At 44.8% G+C, this 15,221-nt stretch overlaps 1 long non-coding RNA gene across 1 annotated transcript; it reads right to left on the bottom strand.

Moving 5' to 3' along the window:
• Positions 1–4,797: 4,797 nt before the first annotated feature.
• Positions 4,798–5,316, bottom strand: LOC141090281 (uncharacterized). Its single transcript, XR_012232407.1, has 2 exons — positions 5,146–5,316; positions 4,798–4,937 (listed from the first exon to the last, which is right to left on the bottom strand). It is a non-coding gene; the product is annotated as an uncharacterized lncRNA (long non-coding RNA).
• Positions 5,317–15,221: the final 9,905 nt, after the last annotated feature.

The following is a 15,221-nucleotide window of genomic DNA, read 5'->3' as shown; positions in this document are numbered from 1 at the left end:
TTGTAATGAAAGCTAATGAATACCTTCCAACATCAAGATATCAGTGGGGGCCGTCCACTGAAATGGATCTTAGAGGTGAAGCCTCAGCAAGTTTGCTGAATAGATGGTTGTGTGGCTAATATATAGAGGGGCTCGAAATAAAAATTCAAAATGTACAGCTCTTAGAATATGGCAACAAAACTTTTATTTTCTTTTGTAAAAAATACATATAGCAAGAACAATATAAAATTGGTATTACCATTATCATACTGACCCATGCAATAAAGTTAAAGGGCCATTCCCCAAAAAATCTAATTGTTCCAATGTATGGGAAAGCAGTTCAATTGCTGATTACTGGGGGTCTGACAGCTTGGACCAGCAAGGATCCCAAGATCATGGTTCTGGAACCCCCTTAAAATGGCACTGCAGTCTCATCGTGAATATGGTGGAGATGTGTATGCGAGGCCCAGGACCACTACAATGTATCTTGGTGCCTAGAAACCAAGCAGTGGGGGCACCACAATACACAGATCATATAGTGGGGTCCAACCCCAGCTTATTCAAAATAGCATAGACAACAACAAGAAGAAAAGAGAATAAGCTATAAAATGGGGGATCACCACAGACACATGATTGACTTTAAGAGAGGCAATTTTTATTGACACATGTACACCACAAACACTATAAAAACATTAAAAAGTCACACATGTGACATAACCAACAAAAGCTCATAATAGAGCACCCACCCTGTACTTGCACCCCACAATAACAGGTGATCAAATACCAGCCCATATAAACAGCATACCGTCAGATAACTGGATATGTTACAATTGATGCCTCCAAGAGCAGGAGAAAATAGCTCCTGTACCTACTTTGGAACCTGATAGAGCACCTAAATAAGAATCATAGACATACATAAGGGCTGGTCACCCAAGCCGAAACATACCTATAATGAACATCATACATAAACATGCAGTACTTATAAGACCCAGCGCCAGCAGCATGGACTGAAATATACAGAGTCCATACTCCGTGCATAACAACCTGGAGCACTGGCGTCAAATGGCATAACCCATGGGTGAAAGCAGGGGGGGGAAGAGATACCCGACGCATGTCGCCACCCGCAGTGGCTTCGTCGGGGTAGTGAGTGTGGCCTAAACGAGTCTTTATATATGTAAAGAAATTTAAATCATGGAGCTCAGCTGCACCACTTACCGGGTCAATTTCATGTTACCGGCGATACTGCGCATGCGCCGGCGTTTGCTGACAGGAAGAGCGTCATAGCCCTCATTTGCCATGGAGACCACAGTATACACAAGTTGCGTGCGCTCCACTATAGCAATACCGCGCATGCGTCCTCAATGGGGCACAGGAAACACGTCACAAATCATGGTTGTCATAGAGACAAAAAGCCAAGGTATAATTCAATACATGCGCTGCACAATGGCAACACAGCGCATGCGTCCACTTTAGGTAGCAGGAAGCGCATCATGAGTCTTGTTTGTCAAAGAGACCAAAAGTAAAAGTCTCAGAGCAACTATGCAACACACCGTCCAGCATACATAGTGATCATAGAGACTGGTGTAATGCGTGTAGCGCAAATATAAGCGTTCAATTAAGAACGCACATGACTGACAAGTTATTGTACATGCCAATACATAGAATTTCTACACATGCCTAGGATATACCAAAATGGTTATAGCGTGCGCTCTACCATAGGAGATACAGCGCATGCATCCTCAATAGGACACAGGAAATACATCACAGATCGTGGTTGTCATAGAGACAGAAAGCCAAGGTATAGTTTAATACGTGCGCTGCCCAATAGCAATATAGTACATGCGTCCACATTAGATAGCAGGAAACGCATCATGAATCATAGTTGTCAAGGAAACCAAACATAAGAGTCTCAGAGTAACTATGCAGTACACCGTCCAGCATACACAGTGGTCACAGAGACTAATGTAATGCGTGTAGCGCAAATATAAGCGTTCCATGAAGAACGCACATGACTGACAAGTTATTATAAACGCCAAAACGTGGAATTTCTACGCATGCCCAGGGTAAACCAGAACAGTCACAGCAAGGGACAAATGAAGCCCATACGCAGCTCAATACCATAACAGAGTACAGGTTAAACCCATTCTACTTTTTGAATCGATGTAATACAATATTTGAATATGTATCACAGATACATATTAAATTCGCATAGGCAAGTTGTCTCCTAACTGCATAAAATGTAATAAAAATAATAATATGATCAAACTAATAACAATAAGGGTAACCGGGCCTATCAATAGGCCCGATACTCCCATATTTACACTATACTGCACAGAAAATAAATCTCTGATAAGCAGATCAATATATAAGATTTTACCAATACAACATGTAGGATAAATGAGTATGATGCAGAGCACATATACTATTGACTAAACCAAATGAGCAGAAAACTCGAAAGGCAGTACACTGCAGCACGTGCATATTTATTTTTAGTTTTTACAATTTTTCTCAATATGACCCACATTATATAGATGGAAAAGCAAAGACAAGCATGCGTAAATAAATAACCTGCTTAGATGAGCGCAGAATATAGTCTCTATAGACAGTAAGTAAACTCACTGTTGCCACATGAATAAGCAATACCAAAAAAGACACGGCATAGTATAATGGCAAATGTCGACTGTACAGATAAATATATATGTACGTGAGGCCAAGAGCTTTTTGAAACAAATATGAATGCCCATATTCATTTGTCATATTAGAGATATGATATCAGCCCCTGTTAATTGTAATTATTGTTAGAGCGCACTAAATTCTATAAAAGATAAAGGACGACACTGGGCATGATGTAAACATTAAGATGATATGAAAAACTACAACGCACTAAATACTTTGATAAGGCAAGAGGGACAAAATACTATTGTAATGCAGTATGAGGCCCACGAAACAACAGAGATCAGTGCTGGAAGTGATGTGATCCCCAAAACAATACATGAACTCACAAAACTCAACACCGTAAATGTCTCCATACACAACATAGGATAAGGTGGTACTCAGAGATAATTAGAGATGAACAAAATCTGACACAGATAGCTTGCCAATAGAGGGAATAACCCAACATGAACTGGTATGCTGTTTATATCTGGGCAAAAAAGAAGATATAATTAAACACACAGACAATATCAAAAAACAACAACAAAACAGGCATAACTAAGAGGAGCAAAAAGGCAAAACAGGGACCCATAGGGCAAAACAGTCCCTTATAAGTACTGCATGTTTATGTATGATCTTCATTATAGGTATGTTTCGGCTTGGGTGACCAGCCCTTATGTATGTCTATGATTCTTATTTAGGGGAGAGAAGAGAAGAAAAAGAACCACTGCAAATAGCGCACACTGAACCAGTACAAAAACAATGTTTTATTGATGCAGCAATACAATTAAAAACATAATAAAAACATATGAAGCATCCCACAATATATAACAGTGAAGTATGGCATATCACACTTAGAATCATAGAATCATAGAATCGTAGAGTTGGAAGGGACCTCCTGGGCCATCTGGTCCAACCCCCTGCTCAAAGCAGGATTCGCTAAATCACTTATAGATTATGCTGTAATAACCTGTATATCAACCATGTGGTCCAACCTCACTGCAATAAATCACAACAACCACCCCATAAACCTGCTCATGGAGAACAAGGGCCCTAATATTGCACAATCACTGCATGAAATAATTCCATGCATGTGTCCCTAAATATTCACTGGTTAGGGCACACAGGCCATAATAAGCGAACAGCAATATGGCCAATGCCCACAATCCAATATTCAATTGTACCACACAAAAATTACTCCAGAGCAACCAATAATAAGGTTGCAGTGAAAATACAGCTATAACCAAGTGGGTGCTACACCCAGGATCATACCCCACGCGTATCGCCGCAACCCATGCGGCTTCATCAGGGGAGGTACACTGATCATGATCCAACAGCCTTATATACCTTACTAAGACTCAAATGACTCGCACATGCACCACAGGTGAACTGCCCCCATCCAAAAGTACCAATCACTACAAAAAGACCGGCGTCCCGGTCACTGAAGGAACATGGCCGCCGCGCATGCGCAATGAGCTGTGTGAGGAGTGTTGATAAAACAGGGGAGGGAAAAAAAAAAAATCCCCCTAAAAATTTTCCTTTGAAAAAAATTTTTCTTTCTTATTTTCTTTTTCACACCTGCGTCCAGTGAGACGCATGGAGTTCTCCCCTGGAACGCAAGCCTCACGCCCCCACATGCTGGCCAAAGAAGTCAATCAAGGTCAGCACCGAGCGGTAACCCACACCCGGGCGCGAGGCTGCAGCTCCAACGACACACAGTGCTCACAAGAGCATGCAACATGAAGAACAGACACAACAATGAGACAGACAGAAACACATAGGGAGGGGGTCACAACATGAAAAGGAGCCATAAGCTAATTAGGGTTAATGTGAAGCATGAACACCGGTACATGTCATAAAAGACATTAAAAATATAACAATGGCTACCTATCCCCAGGTCCAACCCAATGGTCCCCATGAGCTCAAACCTAGGGATCCACCATATTATTCCAAGGTCCCATATACAATAGAACTAGATAGAAAATCCTTAAAGGGATTAATGTCCCAAGCAATATATAAGGTAAAACCTCACAGCCAAAATTGATAATATGATGATAAAACCCCCCTCACATCAGACTCCTACTATACAGAAAACAGAAGATAATGATAAGGAATATCTCAAAGAGACTACAGAGACATCGTGTAAACCTATCAATTAGAACCATATAAATCAATACAGTACAACTTTATTCAGATTTTAGTTACATATAAGAGAACGAAGACCTAACACAATATATCCAGACTGAGATTCCAATGAGGTAAGGGGTAACCATCTTCCCCATGAGAAGTGATGTCCAATAGGATAACTGCATGAGGGGAGAGAAGAGAACATCATAAATATTCATCCCAGAAATCCAGTAAATAAGAGCTCCTCATTTAGACCCCTTGGGCTCAGTGAGTCCAAATTAAAAATCCATCTGGACTCTGTTTGTAATAATAGCTTTCTGGGTGAACCCCCCCTATTGGATAATGATATTTTCTCCAATGCGACCACCATAGTACCAGCAATCTTACCAGCATGGTGGTTCAAGAAATGGGCTGCCACAGATGTCAACACCTTGCCCTTGGTTTGATCAATACGTGCCAGGTTGATTGTTGAGAAATGCTTCTGGATCCTCCGGCGTAATTCCTGAGAAGTTTGACCAACGTAAACCTGATGACATGGACAGATTAATGCATAAACCACACAAGTAGTTTTGCAATTCATATATGACCTTAACCTATGTCTAGTGCCGTCTCTTGGGTTCACAAAATAAACCCTGATGGAATGCATATGGGGGCATATGGTACAATTGCCACATGCAAATGAGCCCCTAAGCATTATTCCCCTTTCCAACCCAATTACTGGTCTCATATAGTGACTTTTTGTTAAAATATCCTTAAAGTTTGGAGCCCTTCTTGCTGTTATACAGGGCCGTTCCGGCACCAGAGCAGACGTCTGCAAGTCCGTCGTAAGTATACCCCAATGTCTCCCAATCACTTCTCTCACCTGTGACCACTGACTATTATATTGCGTAATGAACCGGGGCATCACACTCCGAATCTTGTCACGAGTAACCAGGAGAGAGTCCTGCGTAGTACCATTCGCTCGCTGATAAGCTCGTGAAATGCTACCCCGAGGATAGTTTCTCTTCCTGAAGCGCTTCGTTAATTGTGCAGCCTCCTCACGAAACACTACCTCCGATGTGCAATTTCTTCGTACTCTCAAAAATTGCCCAATGGGCACCCCATTTCTCGTATGGGCTGGATGAAAACTTGTATAGTCCAAAAGACTATTTGTAGCAGTAGGTTTTCTAAACAGTCTTGTAGAGATGCCCCCATTGATATTAGAGACCGTAAGATCCAAGAAGTTAACTGAAACAGAGGACACAGTATAAGTGAGCACAATGTTGTATGGATTGGAATTCAATAATCCCATATAGATATCACATTCCTCTACCGTACCAGTCCAAATAAAAAAAATATCGTCGATAAAGCGCGACCAAAGTCGCACTTTATCTCTCAACATTTGTGTCACATATACCCGAGTGGCCTCCCACCATCCGAGAAACAAATTAGCCAAAACCGGGGCACATCTGGCCCCCATAGCCACACCGGAGGTCTGGAGAAAATAAGACCTGTCAAAAAGGAAGAAATTATGCTTCATCACAAAACCTAACAGATCCACAATGAATGAATCGTGCATTCTATCCGAATGAACTATCTGATCAAAAAAATACAGTACTGCAGTGATGCCATTAGAATGGTCAAAATTAGAGTAAAGCGATTCTACATCGCAAGTGACCAACAAGGCCCCAGGGGGTAGAGTAACATCACGATGTTTCCTAATAAAATGAGAGGTATCCTGTATATAGGATGGTAACGTCTTCACCATCGGTTGAAGGAAATAGTCCACATAGATAGTGTCATGATCTCAGTGCGGGTTTGACTCGCACACGTGGGGTTAATGTTTGGAACCAGTGCTGATGACTGGCATTTCTGGGGTTAAAGGTTGTGATCCTGGTGCAGGCTTACCTGCACACCTGGGGCTATGATTGTGGCCTCTCCCTGGTTCTGGGGGAGGCTTCTTATAGCCTCAGGACGCTCCCATCCCTGTCAGTTATACTCTTGCCCTTGGCATTATGTGGTGACCCCTGAGTGTGTTAGTGCTGTGTTCTTGTTGCATGATTCTCTGTGTATGACTCGGTCTGTTCCCTGGATATCGCTTTGGATTCTGCCTGGTACCTCCTATGTCTGTTTGGTTTTGATCTCTGCTTGGCCCTGATTATCCGCTCTGTCTCCTCCCTGGTACTGTACTGATATCTTGTGTATGACCTTTGGCTTTGTCTGACCTCCCGTCTGTTTATCCCTCCTGTACCTCGCTGGTCTGTACCGTGCATGACTTCTGCTTTGCCATAATCTGAGTTCTCTGGCTTCTCTGACACTATTAGTTGAAGCACGCTTTGTCACCTCTGCTGCCCTGCTCCCCAGGTAACTCTTAGCACTGCTTCTGTACTCAGGACACGTGCACTGGCTCTATGAGCAAGTGTAGTGCGGTGTCTTTGACATTATAACTGACCATTTCAGTTTTTTGTTTTTTTTTTCTGAAGAAAAAAAAAAAGGTGTGTGTTATCCTCATGGATCCCATACAAGCCTTGTCTGATCAGGTCAAGCACCTGACCCAAATGTTCCATAAGCTCAATGTGGAACAACGCACAATGGCCCAGACCCAGCAACAGTTGGTGGTTACTGTGCAGGAGGCTGTCGATGCAGGGGCTTCTAGTTCTGGGGGTAGGGATGTGTCATTAGCGTCCCCCGAATCTCCGGTCAAATTGCCAGACTTTTTCTCAGGGGACAAAAAGGAGTTCAGGTCTTTCAGAGAAGGATGCAAGCTTTTTTTTCTCTAAGGCCCCGCTCCTCCGGGGATGAGTTCCAGAGGGTGGGGGTCATTATTTCCCTACTTCGGGGGGCTCCGCAAGCATGGGCTTTCTCTCTGTCTTTCTCTGCTCCTGAACGTATGTCAGTGAACGCATTCTTTGAGGCCCTCGGGCACATTTATGATGAACCTGACCGAGTGCGATTGGCAGACGATATGTTGATGAGTGTCTGTCAGGGGAAACATTCAGCTGAGTGGTTTTGTTCTGAGTTCCGCCGCTGGGCGGCAGAGGTCTCTTGGAGCGACGCCGCACTCCGAGGACTCTTTCGCAGAGGCTTGTCCGAGCGGTTGCAGGATGCCTTGGCGTTACATCCCCCACCTAACTCTCTCGAGGACGCCATGACCCAGGCCGTCCGGATGGACCGCAGGCTGCGGGCCAGAGGGGTGATGCAGGTGGATACTCCATTATTCCCCAGTGGAAAAGAGACTGCCCCTGAGCCCATGGATGTAGGCTCCCTCTCCCTGAAGGATACAGAGAGGAAACGCCGGAAGGACAAGCAGTTATGCTTTTACTGCGGTAAAACGGGACATTGGAAAAGGGAGTGCCCGAATTGCCCGTCTTCAAACCCGGTCGGCAGGAAACGACTAGGTCTGGGTAGTCAACGGGGAGGCTGCTCAGACCCTCAGGTACCATTTTCCTCGTTTTCTAAAGTATTACTGCCTGTGGAACTATTTGTGGACGGTAGTTCTTTTTCATCTATTAACCTCATTGACTCCCAATTGGTCACACACTGCAAGGTAGGGACAGTTAGGCTCAAGGTTCCGATCAAGGTGATGGCCATTGACTCAACTCCCCTCACTAAGGAGGGAATTCGCTTTATGTCTGATATGTTTTCGCTCAGAGTGGGCGCTATTCATGTGGAAAACATAAGTTGTTTTGTGCTGGACAATCTACCTGCAGGGTTGGTGTTGGGCATGCCCTGGTTACAACGCCATAACCCAGTTATTAACTGGAAAACGGGGGAGATTGTTCAATGGGGGTTTAATGATTTTGAGTTATGTGATAAATCCGCACTGCTGGTTGAACCAGTTAAATCTGTGTCTGTATCATCTGTCGAGCTGGAAGGTATTCCGGAATGCCTGGAGGACTTCGAAGATGTATTCTCTGAAAGCGAGGCCGAGACGTTACCGCCACATAGACCCTTTGACTGCGCTATTGAGCTGGCCCCGGGGGCTAAATTACCCAAAGCCCGTCTGTTTAATTTGTCTGGTCCTGAGCGCTTGGCTATGAAGGAGTACATTACTGAAAGTCTGCGCAAAGGACACATACGTCCTTCAGTCTCACCTGTAGCGGCAGGTTTCTTTTTTGTAAAGAAAAAAGATGGCGGGTTACGTCCCTGTCTCGACTTCCGGGAGCTTAATCAAATTACTGTACGGAATACGTACCCCCTTCCGTTGATTCCCGATTTATGTAACCAACTATCAGGGGCAAAGTGGTTTTCTAAACTGGACCTTCGGGGGGCATATAATTTGATAAGGGTCCGGGAGGGAGATGAATGGAAAACCGCATTCCTCACGACCGAGGGACTAGTTGAAAATTTAGTCATGCCGTTTGGTCTTACCAACGCCCCTGCCATATTTCAGAATTTCATCAACGTGGTATTCTCGGATCTCATTGGTCGTTTTGTCGTTATCTACTTAGATGATATTTTGATATATTCCCCCGACAAGTATTCTCATTTGGAACATGTACGAACTGTGCTCCAAAGGCTTAGAGAAAATCATTTGTATGCCAAATTGGAGAAATGTGTATTCTGTGTACAAGAGTTGTCCTTTTTGGGGTTAATTGTATCCGGTGAGGGTTTTCGCATGGACCCCAAGAAGGTGCAGGCCATTGCGGATTGGGTGCAACCCCGAGATCTTAAGGGTCTTCAGCGCTTCTTGGGGTTCGCCAATTATTACCGCAAATTTATCCGGGGGTTTTCGCAAGTGGTCAAACCTCTCACGGATCTAACATGCAAAGGTGCGGATGTGAGAAATTGGTCCTCGCTCGCAAAAGAGGCCTTTGCAATGCTGAAAAAATGTTTTATGTCTGCTCCTGTGTTAGTGCAGCCAGATCCGTCCAAACCATTCGTGGAAGTGGACGCCTCTGAGGTGGGGGTGGGGGCGGTGTTGTCCCAAGGGCCTGCCACTCTAACCAACCTCAGGCCATGTGCTTTCTTTTCCAAGAAGTTCTCTGCTGCAGAAAGAAATTACGACGTAGGCAATAGAGAGCTTCTTGCAGTCAAATTGGCGTTTGAAGAATGGAGGCACTTTTTGGAGGGGGCCAGTCACCCGGTTACGGTGATCACGGATCACAAAAATCTGTCGTACATTGAGTCTGCTAAAAGACTAACGCCCAGACAGGCCCGTTGGTCACTTTTTTTTTCCCGGTTTCAGTTTGCGATTACATTTCGTCCAGGGTCTAAGAATGTCAAGGCTGACGCCTTATCACGCAGTTTTCAGCCGGTGTCGCCCCCTGAGCCACCGTCCTCCATTCTTCACCCTGGGGTTGTGATAGCAGAGGTCTCATCTGAATTGGAACGGGAGATTCTGGGGGCCCAGTCGCAGGCCTCGGCGGCCAAGCCAGAGGGGAAGTTGTTTGTCCCAGAGCAACTTCGCCTGAAACTCTTGCAGGAGTTCCATGAATCCAAGCTGAGTGCTCACCCTGGTATTTCAGCCACACGTCTGGCGGTGGCTAGGATCTTTTGGTGGCCTACCCTTGGTTCGGACATAAAAAAATTCATTGCTGGTTGTGGGGTCTGCGCTCGTTCTAAAAGCTCTCATAGCCGGCCGGCAGGGGAGCTGATACCCTTGGCAGTGCCCGAAAGGCCATGGACTCATTTATCCATGGATTTTGTTACCAATCTCCCTCCATCTAAGGGTAATACAGTGGTATGGGTAGTGATGGACAGGTTTTCTAAGCAGGCTCATTTCGTACCCCTGTCCGCACTACCGTCAGCTGAGACGTTGTCCAGGTTGTTTGTGCAGCATGTGATCCGGTTGCATGGGGTACCCCTGAATGTGGTGTCTGATCGTGGTGTGCAGTTTGTGGCTAAGTTTTGGCGTGCTTTCTGCAAAAAATTAGGTATGTCTCTGTCCTTTTCGTCTGCATACCATCCTGAGAGCAATGGGCAGACGGAGCGCACTAACCAGTCCCTGGAACAGATCCTCAGGTGTCTAACCTCTGCTAGACAGAATGACTGGTGCGATGCACTGCCGTTGGCTGAATTTTCCTTCAATAGTCGGGTGAGTCAATCCACTGGTAGGTCCCCTTTCTTGATTAACTATGGGTTCAGTCCTCATTTTGGTGAGTTTTCTCGTCTGGATTCGGGGTGTCCCGGGGCTGAGGATTCTGTTCAGCGGTTAAAAGATACATGGGCAGAAGTCCAGCGGCGTATATCTAGGTCTCAAGGCAGGTATAAGTTTTTCGCGGACAGGAAACGAACACCTGGTCCCATGTTTCGGGTGGGAGAGAAAGTTTGGCTCTCCACGCGAAACATTAAGTTAAAGATTCCGTCAGCCAAGTTGGGACCCAAATTCATTGGCCCGTACAAGATTGTGGAAAAAATCAATCCAGTGGCGTATAGGCTGTGCCTTCCACCCTCTTTCAAGATCCCTAACGTCTTCCACAAATCTCTACTGAAACCTTTTGAAGCAGTACGGGGAGACTCCGAGTCTGCTGCTCCTCCGGTTTTGGTCGAGGGGCAGGTGGAGTACGAGGTTGGTCATATCGTAGATTCCAGGTTGGTACGGCGGTTGGTACAGTACCTGGTTCATTGGAAGGGGTATGGACCAGAGGACAGGTCCTGGGTACCAGCCCGGTTGATGCATGCTGATCGCCTGGTGCGGGCTTTCCATGCTAAGTACCCGGGCAAGCCTGGCCCCCATCTGGCCCCCATAGCCACACCGGAGGTCTGGAGAAAATAAGACCTGTCAAAAAGGAAGAAATTATGCTTCATCACAAAACCTAACAGATCCACAATGAATGAATCGTGCATTCTATCCGAATGAACTATCTGATCAAAAAAATACAGTACTGCAGTGATGCCATCAGAATGGTCAATATTAGAGTAAAGCGATTCTACATCGCAAGTGACCAACAAGGCCCCAGGGGGTAGAGTAACATCACGATGTTTCCTAATAAAATGAGAGGTATCCTGTATATAGGATGGTAACGTCTTCACCATCGGTTGAAGGAAATAGTCCACATAGATAGTGTCATGATCTCAGTGCGGGTTTGACTCGCACACGTGGGGTTAATGTTTGGAACCAGTGCTGATGACTGGCATTTCTGGGGTTAAAGGTTGTGATCCTGGTGCAGGCTTACCTGCACACCTGGGGCTATGATTGTGGCCTCTCCCTGGTTCTGGGGGAGGCTTCTTATAGCCTCAGGATGCTCCCATCCCTGTCAGTTATACTTTCGCCCTTGGCATTGTGTGGTGACCCCTGAGTGTGTTAGTGCTGTGTTCTGGTTACTTGATTCTCTGTGTATGACTCGGTCTGTTCCCTGGATATCGCTTTGGATTCTGCCTGGTACCTTATATGTCTGTTTGGTTTTGATCTCTGCTTGGCCCTGATTATCCGCTCTGTCTCCTCCCTGGTACTGTACTGTGATCCTGTGTATGACCTTTGGCTTTGTCTGACCTCCCATCTGTTTATCTCTCCTATACCTCACTTGTCTGTACTGTGCATGACTTCTACTTTGCCATAATCTGAGTTCTCTGGACCCTGACACTATTAGCTTGAAGCATGCTTTGTCACCTCTGCTGCCCTGCTCCCCAGGTAACTCTTAGCACTGCTTCTGTACTCAGGACACGTGCACTGGCTCTATGAGCCAGTGTAGTGCGGTGTCTTTGACAGATAGAGGCCTTTTCGCATAAGCTGCCTATACTGGCAACTATAGGTCGGCCCGGAAGCCTAACAAGATCCTTATGGACCTTCGGCAACATGCAAAAGGTAGGAGTGATTGGATGTTCAACCCACAAAAATTCCATCTCCTTCTTGTTAATAATACCCAACTCAAAAGCCCTATCTAGTAGTCTCTTGAATTTAATAGAGAAGGGTCCAGTAGGATCTGACGGTAATCTTTTGTAGAATCGAACATTATCCAATTGGCGTTGCGCCTCTTCCTGATATAATTCATGCGGCCACAACACCACATTTCCACCTTTATCAGCCTCCTTAATCAAAAACAATTTATTAGATTTTAAATTATGCACAGCCAGTCTTTCCCCCGCATGTAGATTATCCACGTGACGTGATCTAGCAGGAATGGCCAAAAAATCTTTTTTGACCAACTCAAAAAAAACCCTCACAGCTGGAACCAAGGAAAAAGGCGGGGCTACCATTGATTTATTTTTATAAGGAAATCGATTTTTACCATGTATCGTGTCCTCCTGTAAAAGATCCAATAGATCCTGTAACACCTGACGATCCGTTTGATCCAAGCCATCCACCATCCGTGGCTTGTTATGTAAAACCTGAAGAATTAATTGTCTGCAAAAAATATAAAGGTCCTTAATCAAAGTGAACTTATCCATACCTATAACAGGCGAAAAAGTCAAACCCCTCTGTAACACAGAAATTTCCAAAGGTGAAAGGTTATATTGAGATAGGTTAATGATTTGAAGCACATTCTCCTGTACCTGTATCTCCGTAGTCCCATCCTCCACGACAACCTCCTCATCTACTTGTGAAAATTCCTGTACTGATTGTACTGCGGGGGCCTGCGTCCCCTGAAGCGGGTGTTTCTTGTGAACATTCTCCCGCCTGCGACGGCCCCTTCTTGTCCAATTTCGGCCTCGCTCTCGGCTGAAGATAAAAAATCACTACCCGATGTATAATCAGGTTTACAGGCCAACTCCACAGTTCTCTCTGGGGCCCTATCCATAGGGGCCTTACGTCTAATATTCCCTTTGTGTTTCCATTGGAATACCTGCTTCTCCTCAAAATCTCTACGATCTCTGTGAAATTTGGATTTTTTCTTATGGGTAATATCCCTATCATATCTGTCCAAAGTTTCTTTTAGCCTGGTTTTAAAAGGCAATACTTGGGTCACTTCATCAAAAGCACTCAGTTTAGTATCTAATTCTTTAATCTGTTTTTTAACCGAGACCAATAGCTCCCTATCATGTTCCAACAACATATTCATAATAATACCTGAGCATCGTAAAAGTCCCTTCTCCCATGTGGCACGAAAGTCCAAAGAGGGTTCCCATGCCGGATATATAGAAACCCTAAGGCCTCTTGGCACAATGTTGGATTTAATATATTCCTCCAAGGACCGAATGTTCCACCACAACCTGATGCCTAATTTATGTGCTGCTATCAACTCTGCAGTCACACTAGCAAATTCTGAACTAGGCATATAACTATTAGAAGTGGAAAAAATATCTGAGGACTGCGCCCTCCATGCTGCCTCTCTCGTATCCCAATCCATCCGGGATTCTTATTTAAGTGCTCTATCAGGTTCCAAAGTAGGTACAGGAGCTATTTTCTCCTGCTCTTGGAGGCATCAATTGTAACATATCCAGTTATCTGACGGTATGCTGTTTATATGGGCTGGTATTTGATCACCTGTTATTGTGGGGTGCAAGTACAGGGTGGGTGCTCTATTATGAGCTTTTGTTGGTTATGTCACATGTGTGACTTTTTAATGTTTTTATAGTGTTTGTGGTGTACATGTGTCAATAAAAATTGCCTCTCTTAAAGTCAATCACGTGTCTGTGGTGATCCCCCATTTTATAGCTTATTCTCTTTTCTTCTTGTTGTTGTCTGTATCTTGGTGCCTTTGGCAGTTGAAGCCAAAGGTGCCTCCCCCCAAACAAAAGAATAGGTAATAGACTAAGGAAAAAGGACCCTAACTCAGCACCTCCATCCTCTGATCAGTAAGATAACAAGCTCTGATGACCACTTCCCCTAAAATTGTTACCTTTATGACCTAAAGATTCCAGCAAAAATAAAAAATATGGTGTATTTTAGGGGTGAGGCGAGGCTTAATAGGAAGCAAAATGTCAAAGTTATATACAGAATCATTCATTGTGGTGGATCATTTACACAATACAAAGGATAAATGGAGATATTCATCCCTGACATCCTATATTATAAATATCAGACCCAATGTCATGGTCACGTGTGTCTGGACGCAGATGTTTCCGCAAGGCGAACACATGTGACACTGGGTTTTGGCCGTTGCAGCTGAAAAGAGGAAATCGGAAAACCAGGGGAAGAATCTTGAGGAGATCATTTGCATATTCCCAGTGCCTTCTGGGATAAGTGAAGAGTCTCCGCGAGCTCAACGATCACTGGGGTTTGGCCATTGCAGCTGAAAAGAGGAAATCGGAAAACCAGGGGAAGAATCTTGAGGAGATCATTTGCATATTCCCAGTGCCTTCTGGGATAAGTGAAGAGTCTCCGCGAGCTCAACGATCACTGGGTTTTGGCCGTTGCAGCTGAAAAGAGGAAATCGGAAAATCAGGGGAAGAATCTTGAGGAGATCATTTGCATATTCCCAGTGCCTTCTGGGATAAGTGAAGAGTCTCCGCGAGCTCAACGATCACTGGGGTTTGGCCGTTGCAGCTGAAAAGAGGAAATCGGAAAACCAGGGGAAGAGTCTTGAGGAGATCATTTGCATATTCTCAGTGCCTTCTGGGATAAGTGAAGAGTCTCTGCGAGCTCAACGATCACTGGGTTT

This window comes from Dendrobates tinctorius, unplaced genomic scaffold (assembly GCF_039654945.1).
Source record: "Dendrobates tinctorius isolate UK_male_01 unplaced genomic scaffold, ASM3965494v1 ptg000048l, whole genome shotgun sequence".
Lineage (NCBI taxonomy): Eukaryota > Metazoa > Chordata > Amphibia > Anura > Dendrobatidae > Dendrobates > Dendrobates tinctorius.
This window is presented reverse-complemented; position numbering and strand designations above follow the sequence as displayed.